The sequence below is a fragment of the Elgaria multicarinata genome, chromosome 10 (genome assembly GCF_023053635.1).
Source record: "Elgaria multicarinata webbii isolate HBS135686 ecotype San Diego chromosome 10, rElgMul1.1.pri, whole genome shotgun sequence".
NCBI lineage: Eukaryota > Metazoa > Chordata > Lepidosauria > Squamata > Anguidae > Elgaria > Elgaria multicarinata.
The window spans coordinates 5,663,843-5,681,654 of record NC_086180.1 but is presented as its reverse complement, the minus strand read 5'-3'; the positions used below and the strand labels follow the sequence as shown (position 1 = coordinate 5,681,654).

General features: G+C 49.2%; 1 protein-coding gene across 1 annotated transcript in view; it reads right to left on the bottom strand.

Annotated features, from left to right (window-relative positions):
- Positions 1-17,812, bottom strand: part of GFRA4 (GDNF family receptor alpha 4) — a 143,245-nt gene that overhangs the window by 27,699 nt on the left and 97,734 nt on the right. The window lies entirely within an intron of this gene.

Below are 17,812 nucleotides of genomic sequence, written 5' to 3'. Positions count from 1 at the left end.
CCATGTGGGCCTATATCTCAGGGCTGCAGAACCTCAGGTCCAGGGGCCAAATATGGACCTCCAGGCTTCCCCAGAAAGCCATACCGGAACGCCTCTCCTGACATGAACCTACCCGTACACTATGCTCAACGTCTAAGGTCCTCCTCCAAGTGAAGCTCGGAGGATGGCAACAAGGGAGAGGGCCTTTTCAGTGGTGGCCCCCCAATTATGGAATGATCTCCCCGACCAGGCTCTCCTGGAGCCAACTTTGGCCTGGTTCAGACAACACGCTAAACCATGCTGCTTAACCACAAAATGGTTAAGGGAATGCAGCATGGTTTAGTGTGTTGTTTGCAGCAGGACATTGTCATCTTTTCGGCGCCACGTCAAGACTTTTCTCTTGTCCCAGGCAGTTAACAATGTATGCTGAGTTTTTTTAACTGACCCCAGAATAGTTGTTTTGAATGGATATTCTTGTTTTTAAGCTTTTGATGTTTTAAATTTTTGTGTATTTGTTTTTAATGTTTACTGTTTTTAACTTTTGTAAACCGCCCAGAGAGCTTCAGCTATGGGGCGGTATATGATGATGATGATGATGATGATGATAATGATGATTTATTTATTTATTTATTTATTTATTCAGAGTATTTTTATCCCGCACCTCAGCCAAAAGGCTCTCGGAGCGGCTTACAATGTATCAATAAAGAAGACAGTCCCTACCCTCAGGCTTACATTCTAAAAAAAAAAGACATGACACACAAGGAAAAGTGGATGGGAGGGAAGAGGGAGAATTTTCTAGGAGGTTTTAGTAATAAAGGAATCCAGCAAGGAAAAGACTCTGAAGTTATTGCCTGGTAGTCTAGGGGCAAGTGGCAGGCTGAGCAGTTGATGATGATGATAATGATGATAATGATAATAATGATAATAATGATAATAATGATAATAATGATAATAATAATAATAATAATAATAATAATAATAATAATAATAATAATAATAATAATCCCTTTCCCCCAAACACCAATCTTTGTCAGGTGGCGGTTTCTTTGCTTTTGTGAAAACCCTCATTCTAAAAGGTTAAATGCTTCTCCTATGGCAGTCAGAGCTTTAAGCACAAGTATGCCGGCCTTTTCGACCCTGCTCCTTTGGCCTTTAGTCCCGCCCCTTTTGCCTTTTGCTCCGCCCACCACTGGACTGTGGCCTTCTCTGAAATGGAATTGGGACCTCTGGCTGAAATAGGTTCTGCACTTCTGCTACAGCTCTTGACAACCCACCAAGCAGCCGAAAGCTGCCTCCTCACCAGCTGGATGGATGGCAACCTTCTAGTCTTGGAGTGGGGACTGCACCTCACAAAGAAAAGTGGAATGTGTCAGGGTCAGGCTCTGTCTCCCTGGTGTAGATCCTGATTCGGACTCAGAGGCTGAAGACCAGCCGAGACAGGAAGTGGGGGAGGCAATTCTCCAAGACTCTCCGGGAGTCAAAGAGGAATCTTTCCAGGAGCTTATCAAACAGGAGGCCCAGGCTCAGAGACCATCTTCCCCAACCTCATCCTTCCTGGTAACTCATTCTCAGAGAGGGAGATAGCACTGGTGTTCACTAATCCCAGAGTCCGCCGCACGGTCAAGTGGGCAGAGTTTAGAGGAGGTCCTCTAGACTAGCCACATGGCAGAGGTTCCAGCTTGAAGGCAATCCCTGAAGGAGGAGTTTGGTAAAAAGCCTGTAGGGCACGGCAGGAAACAGTCCATTTCCTTGATAGTCAATTGCCTCGCTTTGTTACGCTAATTCAATTTAGAGGACAGCTCCTAGCATTCACCCTCCCGTCAGGTGTGAAGAAGTGTCAATTTACTGGATAAAGGTTTTGTGGATTGTACAGTGGACTTCTTTATTGTCTCACATCTGGGCGGGAGGGCTTGAAATCATGACAGGCAGGCTCTATAAACACTACGGTTTTATAATGCTTTATAACAGTCTTGACAACTGTTGGGGTAGCACTCTTCAAATACTTAAAAGGTTGTCACACAGAGGAGGGCCAGGATTTCTTCTCGATCCTCCCAGAGTGCAGGACACGGAATAACGGGCTCAAGTTAAAGGAAGCCAGATTCCAGCTGGACATCAGGAAAAACTTCCTGACTGTTAGAGCAGTATGACAATGGAACCAGTTACCTAGGGAGGTTGTGGCCTCTCCCACACTAGAGGCCTTCAAGAGGCAGCTGGACAACCATCTGTCAGGGATGCTTTAGGGTGGATTCCTGTATTGAGCAGGGGGTTGGACTCGATGGCCTTGTAGGCCCCTTCCAACTCTGCTATTCTATGATTCTATGGGGCCCAGGACACATTCCATGTGCTGTTTTCAAACCGCTTTCAAAATGTTATATCCTGCTTGGTGTAGATTTGGCCATAACGACAGTTATATGACCTTCCTCCGTTGTTTTTTTACTGTTTATGTTTTGGATGGTTTTAAATTTTGTATACTTTTTAATGTTCACTGTTTTTAACTCTTGTAAACCGCCCAGAAAGCTTCGGCTATGGGGCGGTATATAAATGCAATAAATCAAATCAAATCAAATCCTCTGAGGGTGCCCATGAGCCTGGTTTGTTCCTGTGCCACTTTCACGATATTTGCATCCTGTTTTCCCGATCCTCCTATTGCATCCTATGTTACATTCAACGTGGCTTAACCAAATTAAGCTGGCCAATCAAAATCCTGCGCTAACGGAGCAATCCTAAGCATGTCTTACTGAGAAGCAAATGCCACTGAGGTCACTGGGACTTATGCCCAGGTCAGTGTGATTAGGACTGCAGCCTCAAAGAGGAAATCCGTAACAAAACATAGCACGAGAGTCAACATCGACATGTTGTGGCAGTCCATCAAAATGAAACATCTGTGACAACAACGAAAAGGGGGGTCACTGCCAGGGCTGGTGCCAGACTATTTTGTGCCCTAGGCAAGGTGAGCTACTTGCCCCCCCTCCCCAAATTGCGCGGAAGTCCGAACGTGGGCGCTGAGTGGAGAGCTGGGACTGGCACACTTCGATTTGGGACTGAGCCGTCTGGAATTCACCGGGAGTTGCTTCCGTGCGAACGCAACCCGCTATGCAGCCTGGCGTCCCGATCCCCTCCGCACGTTTACTCGGGTGGAATAAGGCTTCCGAGTAAGGAGGCATAGGCGGATCGGGCCGCACTGGTGCCTCCCGGTGCAAGGCTTTCTCTGATGCAAGTCCCATTGATCCACGCGCGCAGGATCGGGAAGGAGAGTTTGCCTTGCGAGGAGTCCACAAGTCCCTGGCTTTCCTGGGGGAAGGGAGAGGGAGTCCCGCTTGCCCGCCTGCCTGGACATCGCGGCCTGTTTGAGGAGAGAGGCGAGGCAACCCGGTGCCCTTTCCTCGGGAGTAAGGCAGAGGCTGGCTTGGTCCAGGGTCGAGCTCGCCACGTGCCTTTTCTTCTTCTGGCAGTGGCGGCCTTCAGGCTCTGGGAGGGCGGCTTCTGGGTACACAAAGTCCACAAAGTCCGAATGTGGAGCTGCCCCCCCACTCCAGTGTCCCTGGCTTCGCTTCGGCTGGGCGGGCGTGGGGCGCCCCGTGCCTGCCCAGGCCCAGCTGAATTCTCAGGCCGGCCTGGCCCGGCTTACAGCCAACAACGCACGTGAGTGCTGTTCTGCATGGCACCTGGCAACCCTCTTAGCTTGGCGCTCTAGGCGGCCGCCTGAGTGGCCTCTATGGTAGCACCGGCCCTGGCCACTGCAAGCCTAAATGTAAGCAGAAGCAGGGTAACCATAATCGATGCACCATCACAAGGAAGGCCTTGTCTTTCATGATCATCCCCTATCCCTCTGATGGTGAAAGGACTTAGGGTGTTTTAAGGTTGGTAGACTGACACTGCGCCCCATAGATTTCAACAGACGGCTCTTTCGAACAAACTTCCAAGTTTTATTTAAAGGAAGACTCCTATACAGAGTTCTCTCAGGCTGTGGCCACTCTCTCCTCAGGCCAGAAGCAGTGGGTGGGTGCCCTTAACTACTTCCTGGTTCCTCCCAGGAAGCACAACCCATTCAGGCTGAAATAGGAATAGGGTGACCATATGGAAAGGAGGACTGAGCTACTGTATTTTTAACAGTTGTATTGAAAGGGGAATTTCAGCAGGTGTCATTTGTATGCATGCAGTCCCTGCTGAAATTCCCTCTTCATCACAACATTTAAAGCTGCAGGAGCTATACCAGAATGACCAGATACAAAAGATGGCAGGGCTCCTGCAGCTTTAAAGGTTGTAATAAAGAAGGAATTCCTCTTTCAATACAACTGTTAAAGATATAGGAGCACTGTCCTCCTTTTCATATGGTCACCCTATGGTCCAGGAAGGGCTGTGTGGTGTCACGAGTCAACCCCAGGAAGCCAGGAGAAGGACCCAGGGTTAGCTGCCCTGGTTGGGGTCCACCTATACCTGTGAGGCTACATGGTGGCTTTGTCCCAGCTCACCAGGTTCTCTCTTTCTATGAGGAAATCTATGAAGGTCCCTCAGTTTGCCAGAATGGTTGCTCACTTTGGATATCCTAGGGTGGTCTTGTGACCTACTTTAAAGAGGTCAGTCCTCTATTTTGGATAGCTGGCAGAGGACTGTCTTCTCTTTGAAAGTATCCCCCATTTGAAGAGGTGTCCAGTCCACGTCTATTTTAGAGAAGGCTATCAGAGGCTACTAGAGCCTCGTGTGGCACAGAGCGGTAAAGCAGCAGTTTCTGCAGCTGAAACTCTTCCCACGGCCTGAGTTTGAACCCAGCGGAAGCTGGTTTCAGGCAGCCGGCTCGGGTCGACTCAGCCTTCCATCCTCCCGAGGTCGGTAAAATGAGTCCCCAGTTAGCTGGGGGAAAGGTAATAACGGCCGGGGAAGGCAACGGCAAACCACCCCTCTATAAGGCGTGCCAAGAAAACGTCAGCGAAATCTGGCATCCCTCCAAGAGTCCGGAATGACTCAGTGCTGGCACAAGAGAGGATCGGGGGCTACTAGTTTTGATGGCTATATGTGACCTCCAGTATAGGGTGACCATATGAAAAGGAGGACAGGGCTCCTGTATCTTTAACAGTTGTATTGAAAAGGAAATTGCAGCAGGTGTCATTTGTATATATGGGGAACCTGGTGAAATTTCCTCTTCCTCACACCAGTTAAAGATACAGGAGCCCTGCCCTCTTTTAATTCTGGTCACTCTTGTATAGCTCCTGCAGCTTTAACTGGTGTGATGAAGAGGGAATTTCCTTTTCTATGCAACTGTTAAAGATACAGGACCCCTGTCCTCCTTTTCATATGGTCACCCTACTCCAGTATGGAGGCAATTGCTGGGGAACATGGACGGCTGCGTGCTGTGGTTCATGTCCTGGTGGTGGGCTTCCAGTGCACGAACACAATGCTGGGCCAGATGGACCCTTGTGCTGATCCAGCAGGGCTCTTCTTTTGTTCTTCTGTAAGCTGTAAGGAGGAAGAGGAAGGGGCTTGAAGCCGCCCGTCATCTACAGTTAGCACCTGGACAGCAGACTGAGCCGGCAGGTGCGCAGGTCCCCTGGTCCCGGTCTTCCCCACAATTTTTGAGATGCACTGTATTTCCATATAAATTACAATAATGATTTCTAAATTTACATTCATACATATAAATGAGCGTGCGCCCAATGCATGCAAATCGGTCTCATCCGTTGTCCTGGCATCTCGTGGCTGACGCATTATTATTATTATTATTATTATTATTATTATTATTATTATTATTATTCAATGTGTAACTGGCCACCCTTTCCCCAGCTCTGCTGGGTGGTGGAGGGCTTTAAACGTTGGCCTGCTCCAACCAGTCCTCGGGCCAGCCCATCAAAATCTGAGGCAGGTTTAAGCCCAAGCCTTTGTCTTATGCGCTGGGGCTCATGGACCTTTGCCCGGACCTGGTACACGCGGAAGAACGCCTGTTTCATGTGCACGTCCTCATGGGCAAGAACTCTGGGGAGCCGACATGGGGGAAATGGTTTGCTGACCTTGCCACGGAGTCGCTCACCGCGCTGGTTGCTTGACCTTCAAATCTCTCCGGCCTCCTGCTCCCTCCCCGCGTCTCCCCTGGTTTGCTTGATTAGGCCATGTTCGCGCACGTCTCCATCGGCGTCTGTACACCTTTGTGCCTCCCTCCTCCTCCCCTTCCCCAGCGCCACTTCTCTTCCCACTGCCGGCTGCCCTTTGTAGCAGAGCGTCGCGATAATGACATACAGTCCTGGCAGAAAACTCCCTGCAGAAGACATCAAGCTAATTATATTCAATCACTTGTTCCCCCCTTTCATCTGCTCCAAGAACCGTAAAATGCTCCAGTGTACCGACTCATCTCGCTGGGTATTACCGAGGCAAAGAGTTTAGTAAGTTTTGAAATATCAAAACCAAAACAGACTCCTTCCCGGGAGGGTGAGACACTGATATGGATAAGCGCAACGGTCTGCCGGGGCGTGAGGAGGCGCTTTATATAAGCAGTTATTCCAACCGCCCACAACACCGAGCTTGGGGGGGGGGGGGCGATTCCACGACAAGGCAACGGAAACTCAGCCCAGCTCCACGTGTTTGCCTAGGCGTATATAAGTGGGCCAGACCAGAGCTGAAAATGGGCAGAGTTACAGAGATATACAGAGTTATATCTTCGTTCAATACGCAATTCCCATCTGGGCATTCTTTCCCCACCAACTTTTGCAAGGTTCTCTCCGATAGCTTTGCATTTGGGAGGCAGAGGAAATTAGTATCCCAGAGTGAGGCCAACCGCGCCAGCCCTGGCTCTTCTGTTTGAGATCAGAGACATGGGTTGCACTCCATCTCTGGGCTTCCCAGTGGGAGGGAGCACATAGAATCATAGAATCATAGAATAGTAGAGTTGGAAGGGGCCTACAAGGCCATCGAGTCCAACCCCCTGCTCAATGCAGGAATCCACCCTAAAGCATCCCTGACAGAGGGTTGTTCAGCTGCCTCTTGAAGGCCTCTAGTGTGGGAGAGCCCACAACCTCACCAGGCAACTGATTCCATTGTCGTACTGCTCTAACAGTCAGGCTGTTTTTCCTGATGTCCAGCTGGAATCTGGCTTCCTTTAACTTGAGCCCGTTATTCCGTGTCCTGCACTCTGGGAGGATCGAGAAGAGATCCCGGCTCTCCTCTGTGTGACAACCTTTTAAGTCTTTGAAGAGTGCTCTCATGTCTCCCCTCAATCTTCTCTTCTCCAGGCTAAACATGTCCAGTTCTTTCAGTCTCTCTTCATAGGGCTTTGTTTCTATGGTGGTAGATGACCAATTTCTTGGTCAAGGGCACAGGAAGAGAATATGCAGGGGTTCAAGTTGACCCCACAATGTGGTTACAACTCACTTCCCAACCTAAGGTAGGTCACACCCATGATAATATCAGCCTGCAATGTCAGCTCCGGGTTTTTGATGGGCGCTTGGGCGAGACATCTTTAATGGACCCCCTCCCTCAGTGAGGCTACCTTCTCAATGCCATCGTCCCCAGCTGCTCTTCTTTCTTATAGAATCATAGAATCATAGTATAGCAGAGTTGGAAGGGGCCTACAAGGCCATCGAGTCCAACCCCCTGCTCAATGCAGGAATCCACCCTTCTTCTTTCTCATCCTTGCTCCTACTTGCTTGAACGACAAGCAGGATGACAGTGAGCAATCAGGCCATGGCATCTTCTGCACCTCCTTCTCACCACCACTGTTGTCTGGGCCAGAGTGAGAAGAGGGATAACAATAGGGCTGTGCACCGCCTCGGATCCGAACCCCGAATCCGAAGCGGGCGGCGGAGGCACCAGTTAAGTGGAGAGAGTTTTCTGGGTGCCGGCTGTGCAGCGGGCATCCAGAAAACTCCAAGTTGCCTTGGAGGGTCCGTATTTTGCCTCAGCTTCGGCACCGAGGTGGATCAGGAACCCCTGAGGCAGCCCTTAGGTGGATTGGGGCTGCTTCGGGGGTTCCGGATCGGCCTCCGAGGTGGATCATGGGGTCCCTCCACAGCCCTAGTTAACAAGCAGGTTGCCATGGTGAAGAGGAGGAGCAACGTCAGGGGGATCTTCTCAGTGGTCCCCTGCTGTGGTGTGCACCTTTTGAAGATGCCCAACCGCACCTACCATTGACTCCGGCCCTGTTAAGAGGCTTGGAGGTCCATATTTAGCCCCCCGGGATGGAGATTCCCCACTTCTGACTTATGGAACTCTCTACCATGAGATGTGGTGATGGTTTTGGGCAGAGATGGTTTAAGAAATATGCAAATCAGTGGAGGAGAAGTCTATCAGTTGCTGTTATTGTTCACAGGCAGGATACATCTGGGAAGTATACTGGGAGGTTTATATCTGGGAGATTTATAACTGGGAGGTTTATATCTGGGAGGCAAGGCTGCTGCCTTAAAGCCGATGCTTGTGGGCTTCCCATGGGCTTCTGGTGGACCATTGCTGGAAACAGGACCGTACACTAGATGGGCCTTTGGTCTGAAGTTGCTTCTTACATTCTCATATCAAGGCGAGGGAACCAACTAGGGCACAAATAAACCCATGCTTAAGTTTAATGTCCATAATTCGATAGATTATCTTTCTTTAAAGTAAATGATAGATGGATTTTGTGAAATAGCTAAGCATCTCTTAGAACAGGGGTATTGAACTTCAGGCATGAGGGCCCCAAACTGGCCCTCCAGGGTTCTCCAGGTGGCCACGCCCCTTCTTCTGGCCCCACCCCCTTTCCCAACTACCTATCATTTGGTCATTTCCTGGCTTTTGCACAGTTTTTTCCCCATTATAAAAGCTTGAATTGCCTCTCCTACTTACTGGCATCCAGAACGCTGTGCTAAAATATGCTGATATTTATTGTATTTCTGGTATTTTGGGTCCACCACTTTTCCCCTTCAGCCACACCCACTGCTGGAGTGTGACCCCCCCAAGACCTTCTCCAAAGTGGAATTCACAGGCCTCAAGATGAAAAAGGTCCAAGAGGTCTTAGAAGTTTTATTCAGAAAAGAAAGTTCCAAAATAGCTAACAGTACAAAGTACACAAGGACAGGCTCCTTCCTCAAGGAATTTACACTTTCTGGGTTCACACAACACAATAACCCACACTGAAGAGGGCTGTGTGTGGGTTGTCATTGAACCGAGGATGTTGTATTGTGGTTTGATGTATTGTGGGTTGTTGTATTGTGCAGGACACGGAATAACGGGCTCACGTTACAGGAAGTCAGATTCCGGCTGGACATCAGGAAAAACTTCCTGACTGTTCGAGCAGTACGACAATGGAACCAGTTACCTAGGGAGGTGGTGGGCTCTCCCACACTAGAGGCCTTCAAGAGGCTAGTGCACAACCATCTGTCAGGGATGCTTTAGGGTGGATTTCTGCATTGAGCAGGGGGTTGGACTCGATGGCCTTGTAGGCGCCTTCCAGCTCTACTATTCTATGATTCTATGATTCTATGAACCCAGCCGTGATAACAAACCATGGTTTGTTAACCATGAACAACCCACAGGTCGTAGCCTAACAACAAATCATGGGTTCTCTTCATGGGTCTGTGGTTAACAAATCATGTTTGTTATCACGGCTGGGTGCAGACAACACAATAATCCACATTTCAACAACAACCCATGGTTCAATGACAACCTTACACTATTGCCCCGCTCGTGCTCTTCGCTCCTCTGATGCCATGTTTCTCGCCTGCCCAAGGGCCTCTACTTCCCTTGCTCGGCTCCGTCCATTTTCTTCTGCTGCCCCTTACGCCTGGAACGCTCTTCCAGAACATTTGAGAACTACAACTTCAATCGCAGCTTTTAAAGCTCAACTAAAAACTTTTCTTTTCCCTAAAGCTTTTAAAACTTGATGTTGTGCAGACTTTATACTGTTAGTTTTACCCTACCCTGTGCCTGCTTACCCTACACTGTGCCTGTTTGCATTCTCTTCCCCTCCTTATTGTTTTACTATGATTTTATTAGATTGTAAGCCTATGCGGCAGAGTCTTGCTATTTACTGTTTTACTCTGTACAGCACCATGTACATTGATGGTGCTATATAAATAAATAATAATAATAATAATAATAATAATAATAATAATAATAACCTACACTCAACCCATTCTCAACCCCGAGTGTGGATTACTGTATTGTGTCAATCAAGATGACATTCAACACAGGGAAGAGAAGAAAGGAAGGGGATGGCAGCAGGGGAAATGGGGTTGGGAGGAGAAAATATATTTGTTTATTTTAGTTACATATAATTTGAAATGTTGGCCAGCTCCAACCAGCCAGCCAATCAAAACACGAGGAAAATTTAAGCTCAAGTCTTTTTCATGTATGGTATGAAGACTAAGGGATTATTCTAAAGGCTTCGTGGGACTAGATAAGGGGGTCAGAGGAAGGAACGAAGGTGGCATCACACAGGTGTTCTGGGAATCTCAACCACCCCAATGATATCCTTTCTCATCCGAACTCCCATGGGAAAAGCCAACCCTTTTTATAAGGCCCCCTTCTGACGAGGGCGAAGCAAACACGCTGACTTGCTCATCAGCTGACTTATGGCATGAACCTGTACATGTCTACTCAGAAATAAGTCCTAAATGGGGCTTTCTCCTAGGTAGATGGGTATAGGACTTCAGCCTTAAGGGACCCCTGCATTGCTTTTCAATTCAGACAGCATCTTTAGGGAGGTTTCTATATCAGGGATCCCCAACCCTCGGGCCACGGACCAGGACCAGGACCAGTCCGTGGCCTGTTAGGAACTGGGCCGCGCAGGTGAGCTGCTTTCACCCCCCACCCCCACCCCAGCGTACCTGAGCACGGGGCGCCATCTCGCCCGCCCAGCTGAAGCGAAGCCAGGATGCTGGAGTGGGGGCGGGCGGGGGGGCCCCTTCTCAAAACCATCCCCTCAAACCCCCCCACCCCCCGGTCCATGGAAAAATTATCTTCCACGAAACCGGTCCCTGGTGCCAAAAAGGTTGGGGACTGCAGAGGTGATACAGAAGGACTGGATGGAGCTGGACAACATCATTCCCAACCAGCATCTGTCTGAGGATGATGGGAATTGTAGCCTAAACACATCTGGAGGGCACAGGGTTGGGAAATAATGGTTTAATGCAATAATGGGTATGTATAAGGAATGGATATGAATGTGCTGTTATTGTAGCCATAGCCAATGCAATTAATCTCTCTCACTGTAGGACATGCAAGGCCTAATTCCAAATCACGGGAAGCTCCTTTTCAGACACTCTGATCATTTTGCAGGGTTTTGAGAAAGTTATCTCCGCAACCAAAAGGGCCAGGAACACTTTGGTTTGGCACTGCAGCATTCAGGAGCGCGGCATGTATACCCCTGGGTTCTGCATGTGCAGTCCCTTCGTACAGCATTCTTCTTTGTGCCTGGCAGGAACGATCTGTGCAGAGAAACCCGTTCGCATATCTGGATCGTCCTCCTCGGATCAGGACAATTGCGTAGGTAACGGTGTGACCGCTCTTTCGTCGTCGTCCTCAGACAATTTCACTGGCGCTTGCAAATATTCAGGGGCCTGGAATGCAATCTCTGCTTTATTCGCTGTTGAGTAAATAATACGCTCCACAAATTCCCAAGGCACGGGGCTTTGATAATTGATTGTATAAATGGCTTCTTGGAAGCTTTTACGGCCTCTCGAGGGTGTGCGTGTGTGAAAGACGACGCTTTGCAAACAAGTCTGCATTGTCTCAGCTCACTTTCTCCGAGACTCATCCATCAATCGTACGTTCGGGGACAGGGGAGTGCGGGGCGACCAGCAATTTCTAAGAGAAACAACTCTGGGAGGCCCAGTTCTAGCGCCAAAGAAAGATTGGGAGGAATCACAAGAGGCCAGCCACGGCTGCATGAGGAATTGCTTTTGACAAGGGAAGCAATTTAAAGAGGAATGTGCTGGAATGAGACGAGAAAGAGCATCTCAGTGTAGAAGACTCGGCCACGAGGTTGCAGGTCCAAGTTTGAAAGGCGGTTCAAATCGGTGGTGCGCCAATCTTGCATCGGGTTCTCTGAGCGGCCGTGATTCAACCACCGTGCATCTCAGAGAGCGCTGAGTGGCTGTAGGTTTCTGCTGATTGAAGCTGATGGGTGGGAGATCCAGGACAAATAAATGGAAGGACTTCTTCACACAGCGCAGAGTTAAATTATGGAAGTCACGACCACAAGTTGTAGTGATGGCCACCAATTTGGAGGGCTTTAAAAGGGGTGTTGGATAAATTCCTGGGGGAGAAAGCTATCAATGGCTACTAGCCCTGCTGGTTATGTGCTACCTCCGGTATCAAAGGCAGTAAGCCTATATGTAGCAGTTGCTGGGGAACATGGGTGGGAGGGTGCTGTTGCACCGTGTCCTGCTTGTGGGCCCCTGGTCAACAGCTGGTTGGCCACTGTGCGCTCATCTACACCAAGCAGGATATTCCACTATGAAAGTGGTATGAAAGCAGTATATGAAAGGCAGGAGCCACACCACTGCTTTATACTGATATTCAAATGCACTGACAACTGTTGGGGCCCATTGACACATACCATATACTGCTTTCATACTGCTTTCATAGTGTTATGTCCTGCTTGGTGTAGATGTGTCCTGGGCCCCAACAGTTGTCAGTGCACTTCAGTACCACTATAAAGCAGTAGTGTAGATCCTGCAGTGCACTTCAATACTGCTATAAAGCAGTCATGTGGCTCCTGCCTTTTATATACCTCTTTCATACCACTTTCATAGTGGAATATCCTGCTGGGTGTAGATGAGCCCTATGTGAACAGAGTGCTAGACTAGATGGACCCTTGGTCTGATCCGGCATCAGGGCACTTCTGATGTTCTTGTGCTGCGCATCCCCTGACTGTTCTTCACGCGCCCAAGTGGTTTTACGGGTTTCAACCTGGCATAGTTGTAGCGAACACGATTGTTGACCAGCAATGACAGTTTGCAGGGAAAAGGCTCAGTCAAGGCAGTTGCATGGGCGGGGTTATAGCATAAGTCGTGAAGGGCAGAAGGGCGTATGCATGTCAGGCTAAAGAAGGGATGGATGTCAGCCAATGAAATTACATGCGCTTTGGCTCCATGAAGCCAACATTGTTACGGAATGGGTGGGTTCTGAACTTGTGTCTTGGAGGAAGAGAGGGAGGTGATGTTATTATTTATTTATTTATTACATTTATATCCCAACTTTTTTCCTCCATGGAATGCTAGGCAGTGTACATAATCCTCCTCCTCTCCATTTTATCCCCACAACAACAACCCTGTGAGGTAGGCTGGGCTGAGAGTCTGTGCCTGGCCCAAAGTCACCCAGTGGGTTTCCATGGCTGAGTGGGGACTAGAACCTGGATCTCCCTGCTGGGCTGAAAACAACAGAATGAAATTTAATAGGGATAAATGCCAAGTTCTACATTTAGGAAATAGAAACCAAAGGCACAGTTACAAGATGGGGGATACTAGGCTCAGCAATACTACAAACGAGAAGGATCTTGGAATTGTTGTAGATCGCAAGCTGAATAGGAGCCAACAGTGTGATATGGCTGCAAGAAAGGCCAATGCTATTTTGGGCTGCACTAATAGAAGTATAGCTTCCAAATCACGGGAGGTCCTGGTTCCTCTCTATTCGGCCCTGGTTAGGCCTCAACTAGAGTATTGCATCCAGTTCTGGGCTCCACAATTCAAGAAGGAGGCAGACAAGCTGGAGCGTGTTCAGAGGAGGGCAACCAGGATGATCAGGGCTCTGGAAACAAAGCCCTATGAAGAGAGACTGAAAGAACTGGGCCTGTTTAGCCTGGAGAAGAGAAGATCGAGGGGAGACATGAGAGCACTCTTCAAATACTTAAAAGGTTGTCACACAGAGGAGGGCCAGGATCTCTTCTCGATCCTCCCAGAGTGCAGGACATGGAATAATGGGCTCAAAGGAAGCCAGATTCCAGCTGGACATCAGGAAAAACTTCGACTGTTAGAGCAGTACGACAATGGAATCAGTTACCTAGGGAGGTTGTGGGCTCTCCCACACTAGAACCCTTCAAGAGGCAGCTGGACAAGCATCTGTCAGGGATGCTTTAGGGTGGATTCCTGCATTGAGCACAACTCAGTACAACTCGATGGCCTTCTAGGCCCCTCCCATCTCTGCTATTCTATGATTCTATGATTCTATGACCCCCAGTCCAACACCTTAGCCACTACACCACACTGGCTCCAAGGGGCAGCAAGTGTCTTTTAGGAAAGCAAGAGAACATGGCTGGCTCCGAGTACAACTAGGGATGTCGTGGGCACCCAACTGGCTCTGGGAGTCTCCTGCATCTGCTCCCCTGGACCCATTCAGGTGCTCGCTGCGCGTTCGCATGCCCACACTTTGAACGCCCATAGGGCCTGACGAGCGCCCCCGTCCATCCTCATCCAGAGCCTCCATTGTTGTGCAATGGGAGGAAAGATCTCTGCCTTTAGTCTTGCTTAAATGGGGCCTTTACGAGATAAATACGTAATTTGAGGAGCCTGCATGGTTGCGCACAATGGAAGCAACGAACAAGGGCGGACGGGCTCGTGACATCATCGGACGCTCGCCAGGGCTCAAAAGAAGCTCACATGGGCACCGTGAGCAGAGGCAGATGGCAGCAGCGTTGGGGTGAGCATCCGATAAATCAGTCATGGGTGAGTCCATTTATCCCTCAGTACAACACATCCTTCACTGGACCATCCTTGGGGGGTGGTCAAAGGGGATTCTGTCATGGTCAGCGGTATAGGGATCGGTTTTGAAGTGCAGGCGCTCATCGTGACCATCCCCATAAGACACCCCCCCAAGAAGACGTCAAACGTTCAGGCAGTGGTGCGGATCCACAGCAACACACCAGTTCCAGCAATTTTCATCTCCCTCTTGTGAAAAGCGAATGGTCTGTATTACCCACTCAAGACCAAGGGCCTTGCTAGACCTAGGAGATAATCCATCTGGGAGGTGGGTGACGGCACGCTACAGCTAGCACGTGCTGTCACCCTTTTCCAGATGTCAACACGCGACGGGCAAGGGAAAGCTCCGTCGCGTGCTCCGGTTTTCCCCCCCTTAAAGGGCCATGTGCGCAGGAGCGCACCACCGAAGAAGGTAAGTGTTTTTTTAAAATAATAAAGGGTTCCCGCTCCCCCTGATTTCCCCCCCACGATGTCTGATGCCCCCCCTGCCCGCTCGCTTGCCTGTCCTCTCCCCGTCCGCCATGGCTGTCCCCGTCCCCGTTCTTCTTCCCCCGCCCCCCCATGCCCGTCCCCATTCTTCTCCCTCCCCTCTCTCCTGCCGGGTCCGGTCCTTCCCCTGGCCCCCATCTACCCCCCCTGTGATTCCCCCCCCAGCCCGATGGGCACAGCGCTTCTATGGAGCGCTGTGCCCAGTCCATGGCTTCTACCGGCTACTCGTGTAAGCAAGCAGCCGGGAAAAGCCACAGAAGTTGCTAGACTTTCTGCAGCCCTGGCCTCAGGCCAGGGCTTCAGAAAAGCCGGGCCATAAGCGAATCCGCTTATCCCGGTTCAAGGGAGGCGTTAGCCCAGCCTGACCCCAGAATCCCCTGTGCGTCATCTGGATGCACAGGAGGGAGACCGGGCCTCACACTGGGCTAACGCCTCGTCTAGCAACGGCCCAAGTCATCTCAAAATACTCTGCATTTCATTTCAGCAGGTCAGCGGGATCAGGGAAATCTGAGCAGGGTGGCAGATGACATCAGCGTTCCTGCTAATAAAACTGTGCTGGTCCTGCCTCCCCGAGAGCCCCGGCCTCCACTACACCCCTGGCCATGGTACTTTCCACCACCTAAACCATCTCCCTTCCTCCTTTTCTTTGCCTCTCCCCACCTCCTCGCCATCTGTCATAATTCATCCCTACTTTTTTTCTCCTCAGCTTTCCTACCTTTCGCTGTCAGCCCCCAGTGGCGTTTTATTAATCCATCTATTTTCCAGCCCACGCTTGGGTGCTCTTGTTTTACTCCCGGTTTAATTTCCACGGCGCATAAAACACTCACAGCCCTGACAAGGCAAGAGTTATGACTCCCAGAGTTAACGTTTTTTACGAGGTCCCTTTAAAATCTCAGTACTTGCCAAAAATTAGTAGCTCGAAGGAATAAAATACAGTCTAGGGCTGTAATGCTCTAATTATTGCGCTTAAGTGGCCGTTATTACCGTTTTTGAACATGGGTGTGCCCTCCCCGCACACAACATGGGAAGGATGTGCGCACAAGCTGAATGAGGAACCACACCTGGAAAAGAATGCAATGTGTGCTGATCCTGCCCTCCACAAGAACTGCTAATTTCTTCCACTTGTAGCCCTGATCAGGAAATCAGCGATAATGCCAGCTGAGAGACAGTGTGGTGTAGTGGCTAGAGTGACCAGATGAAAAGGAGCCCAGGGCTCCTCTATCTATCTATCTATCTATCTATCTATCTATCTATCTATCATTTTATTTTTCTAAATTTCCAAACAATACAAACAATACAGTATAAAACACTACCCCATAATTCATAATAATACATACTAAACAAATTAATAAACATATATTTTAACTTAATTCCATTTAATATAATCATTGATTAACATTAATGTGCTCCCCCAACCCCGGGATCTTATTCTGATTTCCAAAATCTCATTAATTCCTCTGGAGGTGTTTTCCCTCTCCTCTTTAATAATACAAAGACTAAATACTGTTTCCATATTACTTCAAAATCATTCGTTTTTTTATCATTCCTCTTCTGACTCTCATGTGACATGTTAATTTATCATTAATAGCAATATCCCATAGATGCGTAGAAAAGGGAATTTCAGCAGGTGTCCTTTGTATGCATGCAGCACCTGGTGAAATCCCCTCTACATTACAACAGTGAAAGCTGCAGGAGCCCTGCCCTCTTTTGTATCTGGTCACTCTAGTATAGCTCCTGCAGCTTTCACTGTTGTGATGAAGAGGGAATTTCAGCTTTCACTGTTGTGATGAAGAGGGAATTTCACCAGGCGCTGCATGCCTGCAAAGGTCACCTGCTGAAATTCCCTTTTCTATGCAACTGTTAAAGATACAGGAGCCCCATCCTCCTTTTCATATGGTCACCCTAGTAGTGGCTAGAGTGTCGGACTGGGAGTTGGGAGATATGGGTTCTAGTCCCCACTGGGTGACTTTGGGCTAATTACAGACTTGCAGCCCAGTGTACCTCACAGGGTTGTTGTTGTGAGGATAAAAATGTGGAGGAGGAGGATTATGTACACCGTCTTGGGTTCCTTGGAAGAAAAGGGTGGGATATAAATGCAATAATTAAATAAATACGCTGCCACTTTTCAGTCAACCTGTCAGAATTCTAAAGGAGCCATCGAAAGTGGTGAGCCCTATCCTCCAAATGGGTTCAGCACCTTGGAAAGCTTCTATTAAAGTTCTGATTGGTTCTGACCGAAACCAAAACAAATCCACTGCCCCATTGACATGGGAGCCACCAGCCCCCACTGCTGACATGCAAATGATGCTTGTGATGGTGCAGACTGGGGTTCTGAACCCCTTTCAGTCCGAGGTCTGAATTCCATTTGGGAGAAGCTCTCGGGGGCCGCATTCCATCAGTGGGCGGGGCCAAAGGGGAAATGATGCATGCCCCCCCCCCCAATACAAGCATAATGTAGCTTCAAGCTGCTACTGCCAGTAACTGAGCCTTAGGAGAGACATCAACCTTTCAGAACTGAGGAAAATGCACAAAAAAGCCAGGAACCCATCCAACAATTTACGGTTGGGAGGAAATGGGAAGGGAGAATGGTCACTTGGAGGGCTAGATGGGGACCCACGGCCAGAGGTGCTGCCCCCCTGGTGCACAGGCTTGCTAGATCCACCAGTGCCATTCTCATTGCCACACTCTGCACC